The sequence below is a fragment of the Thalassophryne amazonica genome, chromosome 13 (genome assembly GCF_902500255.1).
Source record: "Thalassophryne amazonica chromosome 13, fThaAma1.1, whole genome shotgun sequence".
Lineage (NCBI taxonomy): Eukaryota > Metazoa > Chordata > Actinopteri > Batrachoidiformes > Batrachoididae > Thalassophryne > Thalassophryne amazonica.
In genome coordinates this window covers 85,836,733-85,845,154 of record NC_047115.1, presented here as the reverse complement: position 1 = coordinate 85,845,154, position 8,422 = coordinate 85,836,733, and the positions used below count along the sequence as shown (strand labels likewise).

At 41.9% G+C, this 8,422-nt stretch overlaps 1 protein-coding gene across 1 annotated transcript in view; it reads right to left on the bottom strand.

Moving 5' to 3' along the window:
• atp6v1ba (ATPase, H+ transporting, lysosomal, V1 subunit B, member a) overlaps nucleotides 1-8,422 on the bottom strand; it is a 199,072-nt gene that overhangs the window by 18,084 nt on the left and 172,566 nt on the right. The gene's annotated exons all lie outside the window — the stretch shown is intronic.

Below are 8,422 nucleotides of genomic sequence, written 5' to 3'. Positions count from 1 at the left end.
TCCCTGTGGGCAGGCCTTGAGTGAGATGTGGTCCCGCCCTCTCGGCTGAATTCCTTTGTTTCACACGCTGCTCGAGACGGCACGCATTGCTTTATCAAAATTTTTTCTGGACCTGTGAGGAATATCCGAGTCGACACTATTCGAGAAATTAAGGTGGTTTTCGGTGAAAAGTTTAACGGCTGATGAGAGATTATGGGGTGTTTCTGTCGGTGTAAGGACTTCCCACGGAGTGGGACGTCGCGCAGCGCTTCCAGGCGCCGTTGTCGGCCTGTTTCGACCTGAAAACATCCTAATTTAAGGCTTAATTCACCCAGGACGTTGTGAGAGAACAGAGAAGATTCAGAGAGGCCAGCATGAGAACTTTATGCAGACATTCCACTGTTTAAGGACATTTTTTAATGAAAGACGCGCGCAAATTCGCCGAGTCGTTTCCGTGACGACTCAGCGAATCTGTGTGCGCCGCGACAGGAAAAACACCTCCGTTTTGAAAACCATTTGTAAAATTCTGGCGGCTTTTGATGGCTTTCAACAAGTGAGTAACTGAGAAATTGTTTAACAGCTTGGGCATGTTCCAAGTTGCCCGTTAAGGTTTCCAACGGAGGTGTTTTTCCAGTCGCAACCCCCCGCGGTCGGGTCCGGCCCGACATGCGACTCTGCCCGCACGTTCTTTCATTACAAAATGTCCGTTAACAATGGAATGTCTGAATAAACTCCTCATGCTGACTTCTTCTGAAAGTTCTCTGTTCTCTGACGACTTCCTTGGTCAATAGAGCCTAAAATGTGGAAGTTTTCAACTTGAAACAGCGAGACGCTGCCACCTCGAAGCGCAGATCGCTGTCAGGTGCCGTGGGCCGTCCTTACGGCGACACTACCAGACCAAAATCTCTCATCAGCCGTTAAAATTTTTACCGAAAACCAGCTGAATTTATCTAATGGTGTCCACTCAGTTGTGCCTTACAGTTTTGAAAAAATTTTGATCAAACAAAGCAGCAGTCTGAGCCATTCCTAAACAATGAAAAAATCGACGAGAGGGTGGGCCACTCCTCACTGAAAGACTGCCCACAGGCGAATGACGTAACCGACAGGTGTGAAAAAACTCTTGCATGCCCACGAGGGTTCAAGCATGTCTGATGTAATCACACGTGATTCAAATCCATATGGTTTTTGAAAAGGTCGGATACTTTTCTAATAGACCTCGTATATTCATTTGAGGAGGTGATGGTCTTGGGGAAGTGAGGGTCTAGTGGTTAAGCTTTCGGCTTGAGACCAGAAGATCCTCGGTTCAAATCCCAGCCTGATTGTAAATCACTAAGGGCCCTTGGGCAAGGTCTTTAATCCCCTATTGCTCCCGGTGTTTCGTGAGCACCTTGTACGGCAGCACCCTCACATCGGTGTGAATGTGAGGCATTATTTGTAAAGCGTTTTGAGCGTCTGATGCAGATTGAAAAGCGTTATATAAATGCAGTCCATTTATTTGTATTTGCACATAAGACCAAAAGAATTAAGCCCTGGTCCCACCGAATAATGAAGGATGAATAATGAGTCACGCAGTAATGGCTTTTTTTTTTGGTACGAGTCCAGTTATTCAACAATCGTGGCAGAATAGTGGCTCTGAGCACGTCTTAAACTAGCAGGTCTGCTAGGTGACAGTGAGTATGCTTTTAAGTTTACCGAGCCAGGCTTAATGGTTTGTGCTGATACTCACACATCCTGCTCAGGGATTCTCTGCTGTGTTCGGTCAGAGACACCAGCTGTCCCCAGATGTGGTCAAATCCCGGAATATCATATAAAGGTTCAAATGAGACGGCACTGCCCTATTATACCATGGTTATTACCACAGAAGCTTTATGTGTGCCCAAAAGCTATAAATTTGCAAAGAGTTACGTAGCTCTCTGCCAAACCTGTTTCCATGACGATGTGAATTATTAATGGGACAGTGTGTCTAGATACAACCTAGCATGCATGCTAATATCACAACAACGTGAAAGCTGGATAACAGTGAATAGTCAAAAGTGAGGCAACACGGTAGAAAAGAAAACGAGGACAAGGCAAAGTTCATAACGGAAGCCAATTAGCTTCAAGTCAGGTCGCACATCAAATCTGACCAAACAATTAAGGCACACCGTGATCAATCTGAAAGCTTGTACAATAGTGGTAAACAGAAGTCACGGTTCAGTTTACACCTCAGTTTAAACATCACGGTTTGGTACGGTTTTTGAAAGTTCTTCAAATCACTATTAAAAAAAAACATGTTTATTCATGTGGACAAATTGTTTAGGTGCTGGGCTTTCCATTGTAAGTAAATGTAAAATAAAAATATAACAATCTAAAATACCCTCGCCATACAAGGTTGGGAGGGTTACTTTAAAAATGTATTCTGATACAGTTACTAGTTACCTGTTGAAAAATGTAATCAGTAACATAATCCAAGTACCATAATATTAATTACTTCTGGATTACTCCAATATCAAATATGCTAATACAGACCAAAGAAACTAAATATAAATATGAGGTCTGTCCATAAAGTATAGGTCCTTTTTATTTTTTTCAAAAACTATATGGATTTCATTCATATGTTTTTACGTCAGACATGCTTGAACCCTCGTGCGCATGCATGAGTTTTTCCATGCCTGTCGGTGACGTCATTCGCCTGTGAGCACTCCTTGTGGGAGGACTCGTCCAGCCCCTCGTCAGAATTCCTTTGTCTGAGAGGTTGCTGAGAGACTGGTGCTTTGTTTGATCAAAATTTTTTCTAAACCTGTGAGACATATCGAAGTGGACACGGTTCGAAAAATTAAGCTGGTTTTCAGTGAAAATTTTAACGGCTGATGAGAGATTTTGAGGTGATACTGTCGTTTTAAGGACTTCCCACGGTGCGAGACGTCGCGCAGCGCTCTCAGGTGCCGTCATCAGCCTGTTTCAAGCTGAAAACCTCCACATTTCAGAGACGTTTCAGAAGAAGTCGGTTTCAGCATTTTATCCGGATATTCCACTGTTAAAGGAGATTTTTTTAATGAAAGCCGTTAAAATTTTCACTGAAAACCAGCTTAATTTTTCTAACCGTGTCCACGTCGATGTGTCTCACAGGTTTAGAAAAATTTTTGATCAAACAAAGCGCCAGAGTCTCAGCAACTTCTCAGACAAAGGAATTCCGACGAGGGGCTGGACGACTCCTCCCACAAGGAGTGCTCACAGGCGAATGACGTCACCGACAGGCGTGGAAAAACCCACGCATGCGTACGAGGGTTCAAGCATGTCTGACGTTAAAACATATGAATGAAATCCATATAGTTTTTGAAAAAAATTAAAAGGACCTATACTTTATGGACAGACCTCGTAGTCTTGACCACATAGTACAGTTTATTAAGCAAAAATAAAACTGTTTATTTTACATGGCATGCTCTGTTTTACTTAACATTATGAATTAAGAGCATCCACAATATTGTTTTAAACACACCCAGTGTTCACCTGCTACATTTTCAACAAAAAATGCCAAACAAATGAAGGATAATGAAAAGTCAGGCGTGTGCGGATGAATTTGTAATTAAAAGTGGCTTGCAGAACAATATACAAAACAAAAAAAAGTCTACTACTTGTTCAGTAAATTCGCACGTTTAACATAGAAAACCATTAAGTAAATACTGTCAGTAAGGAGGCGTGATCACCATTTTAATTCCGGGCAAATTAGTGATTTGCGTGCATAGAAGTTCAAGAAACAGGTGGAATATGCCGGAAAGCTGTGCATGTTGGCAAAGCCACAAACGGAGGAACAAGGGAGACAATATTTCTTTCCATAAGTAAGTGGTTTTGGTTCTTCTTGTTACTTTGTCCGTGATATTTGGATGATAAACAGCTGTATGTTTCTTGCCGTACCTGTGTCGCCCGATGACACGACCATTAACTCTTCACTTATGTCTAGTTGATATTTTCCACTGCTAGATCAATGTCTAGTTAAAATACTTGTCGTTAGTGATTAAAATTGTTCGACAAGACTGGGGATTTTTTTTTTTATTTGTACCTTAAAATAATGAGATTATAATGACCCGCACTGTGCTGCTCACAGTCACACCCACACATACAGATGTGTACCCACACCACTGACTTCATGAATGAAACTCGGTCAATAAAGGATAATTGTGTAAAAATACAATATGTATATAAATGTATTGTAATGGTTTTAGGAGCAGCGCTGCTTTGAACAGAGCAGCAGCAGGACGCCTCAGCTCAGCAGCTTGAACAGCGCAGATCCGTGTAACTTTCAACACTAGTATTTGGGAATGTGTGTGTGTGTGTGTCAGAGTAAGTTTAATACTTTCCTGACATAATTTAATGTAATTTAATTTTACTGGCTCAATATCCAGGTCAAAATGGCATTTTTTAACACGTATTTTGCGAGCATTTTTCTGAGTGTGTCCAGTCGCGGATCTCCATTGAAAATGCATTAACATCCGGGTACTTCATCAATATTTTGCCCGGTTAGGAGACGTCATGTCGCTGTTCATGAAGGGACGTTTTTGTTTCAAAGAAAAAAAAAATTATTTACAGATAACAGGGTTCTAGCTAGGATAAAATTTTAGCTAAAAATTGGCCATTCTAGGGGTACCCAAAGGGGAAAAGCCAGGTATGACAGCCCAAGTCCCTTCATCATGTCCAGAAGGCTGGGGAAGTTTGTTGAGTGGGCAATTTCATTCTAGGTTAGCCAGTACATGGCCCCCAGTGAGGCAGTTGGAGTCCGTGGACATTTTTAAGTCAAGACTTAAAACCTATTTTTATTCTCTTTCTTATGAGTAGTTTTTATTTTGTTATGTTTTATTCTTTTACTTCTGTTTTTAATTAGGTATTTGATTTTTTTATTTATTTATTTTAATTTTTTATGTTGAAACTGTTCTGTGTGAGGCACCTTGAGACGGCTTATGTTGTAATTGTCGCTTTATAAGCTGATTAAATTAAAACTGAGTCTTAAAGTAAATAAATATGAAATTGGTTACTGGATCCTTAAACTCTGGACATAATAAACTCTACATGGTGGATCCTTGATCTCTGGACATAAACAGAAATAAAATCTGTTAGTTTTTGTCAAAAGCATTTCCTTTCAGACGTTATTATTGGCATGAATGTCTTTCCATACCTATGAGCTGCAGCTCTTGCAGCTATGCTGCAGGTCAGGTTCATAAAGAATGCAAGACGTCTCATTTTGGGAGGAAAAAACGTTTTAGTCGATTGTAGTTTATTGTCTATATAGCAACGTTTGTAAGAGGTGTCATTTTATTTAAAGTGGCGATTCGTTTTGAAGTTAATTCCGAGCGAGCCGCACAGCATTTGAAGCTGTGACAAAACGGAGGCCGATTCTCGTTTCTCGACTGCAACAAGACCAGAGTCCCAGTTAGTGACTTTAATCCACACAAAAGTGACTCATGATATTTTAATGGCTTTCAGAGGGGTTAAGAAGCGGACTTACCGCTTCTGAAGAGCAGCGAATCAAAGAGCCACGAGCCATTGAATTGAAGCATTACGGTTGATTACAGACATTGTATTGAAAATCATAACGGTCCAAAATTATAGCGTAATGGGCCGTAACGCAAGTTTGCGCTAGCTAGAACCCTGGATAATATCATAAAATGCATTAAAATTGTAATCCTGCGAAGTAATCCCCATTTTTACTAAATATACCTGTAATCTGAATACGTCTTTTTTTCTGTAACTGTAGCGGAATACAGTTACCTTTTTTTGTATCCTAATTACGTAACGCCATTACATGTACGAGGTCTGTTAGAAAAGTATCCGACCTTTTTATTTTTTGCAAAAACCATATGGATTTGAATCACGTGTGATTGCATCAGCCAAGCTTGAACCTTTGTGCGCATGCGTGAGTTTTTTCACGCCTGTTGGTTGCGTCATTCGCCTGTGAGCACGCTTTGTGGGAGGAGTGGTCCAGCCCCCTCGGCAGATTTTTATTGTCAGGAAAATGGCTGAGCGACTGCCACTTTGCTGCATCAAAATTTTTTCAGAAACTGTGAGAGACAGCCAGGTGGAAACCATTCTGAAAATTCAGATGGCTTTCGGTGAAGATCTTATGGGCATCACACAGATTAAGGAGCATTACAACCGGATTAAAGATGGCCCACAGCAGCTGAGGGCGCGCCGCGCTTCAAGCGGCCATCGACAGGCTGAAACGACCAGATCATTTCCAAAGTGAAGGCTGTGTTGATCCGGGATGTCGTCTGACTATCAGAGAAATGGCAAGAGAAGTGGACATAGCACTTTTTCGGCACATTACACTGTTACAGGAGATTTTGTAATGAAAGACGTGCGGCGGAATTCGCGCGTCAGGACGGAGCCGCCTAAAGGCACAGAACAAAAAGCACCTCCATGTTGGAAGTCTCACGGGACATGCCCAGCTCTTCCACCATTCGGAAGATTCAGACAGCTTTGGGTGGCTTTTCAGTCGAGTGAGTATTCGAGAAATTGTCGAAGATCTGGGCATGTCACATGTCCTGTGAGACCAACACGGAGGTGCTTTCATTCCGTGCCATTAGCGGCTCCGTGGTGAATTCCTCCACTCCTGTTTTCATGACAAAATCTCCTTTAAAAGTGGAATGTGCCGGAAAAGTGCTATGTCCACCTTTTCTGCCATTTCTCTGGTAGTCAGACGACATCCCGGATCAACAAAGCATTCAGTTTGGAAATGATGTGGTCGTTTCAGCCTGTCGATCGCCGCTCGGAGCGCGGCACGCCCTCCGCCATTGTGCACCGTCTTTAAACCGGCCGTAACACTCCTTAATCTGTGTGATCCCATAAAATCGTCCCTGAAAGCCATTTGAATTTTCCGAATGGTGTCCACTTGGCTGTCTCTCACAGTTTCTGGAAAAATTTGATGCAGCGCTGCTCCAGCCGTTCAGACATTTTCCTCACAATGAAAATCTGACGAGGGGGAGGACCAGTGCTCACTCAAAGCCTGCTCACAGGCGAATGACGCAACTGACAGGCGTGAAAAAACTCATGCATGCGCACGAAGGTTCAAGCTTGGCTGATGCAATCACACGTGATTCAAATCCATATGGTTTTTGCAAAAAATAAAAAGGTCGGATACTTTTCTAACAGACCTCGTATTCCGTTAATCCCCAAGCCTGTCGCCATATGAGTATAAACATAACAGAAGGTGACATTTTGACCTCTTAAAATAGGTCAAGGTTAGCCATCTTTGAACTTGTCCAAGGTCTGCGTCCCAAGAACGGTCCCTGTGAATCTGAAGGCCCCGGCAGTAATAGGACCGGACTTATGCTGAGCACATACAGACAGACAGACGGACGCAAAGCCTTCACAGTACCCGATGGCCATATTTTGGCCATCGGTTAATCAGTCATTTCCAGTTAGATGATTTCTGTTTTCATGTTCAAAAATGTCTGCCTCTAAATGAGACATTTAAATGCAATCTAAATGCATACGTATTAAGTAATGTTTAAAAGGTTAAGAACACATGAATATTGGCTGGACATAATGTTTGCTCCAGAGTTCAAAACTTGCATACAGTAGTTTTAATCTGTGAGCAGCAGAGGGCTGCTGACAGACACGTTAACACCGTCCCACAAAGTGTAAATGTAAACTTTTTCATTCAAGGTTTTTGAATTAGACTACTGCTAGTCATTCACAATGGATGAATTTACTGTGTATTGTGTTAAGTGATGCTTTTCTGTTTGTTTTTATGTCATGTAACGTGTCGAGTCAGACCACCTTCAATGTTTTGTCAATATTAAGTTTGTTTGATTTTTACACATATGACAACTCATAACACTTTTCACTCTGTACAGATTTGAAATCGTTGTTCACAATGTCACTATTTGGTGGCCATCTCAACTGTGAAATTGAACACAAAATCTTATAAAAGGTCAACTTTTGTCATAAGTTGGTGGTGTTGTCTGTCCAAAGTCGTATGCAGCGGACTGATCCTATATGGAGATTCAACACAAATGCGGATCGGTACGCTTTGACTTTTAGGTTCAAGTTTTGGAAGAAAAAAGGTAAATTAACCAATTCCATTCATGCTTCCAAAGTTTTTGCTTGGAATAATGCTGTCACCTGCTATAACTGGCTGGTTCACTGTGCTCTCAGATCAGGCTGACCCCGCCTCCTGCTCAGAGCAGGAGATGAGAGGGACACAGTCAGCTCAACTCACTGAAATGTTGTGATTTATGGAAGCAAATATGCACATGCGTATAATCGTACTGTGCAGAGTCGTGTATTCTGTGTACAGTTGTGCGTATAGAACAGTCACGTGTACACCATACAGTTCAATACAAGTTGACATATTCTGACACCGCTATTGCACAAAGTCAGGGTGTGACCACGTAAGATGCCTCAGGAGAAATTTGGGGTTTAACGACCTTGCTCAAGGGCACCTTTTATAAGTATTTTGTCTGACGGA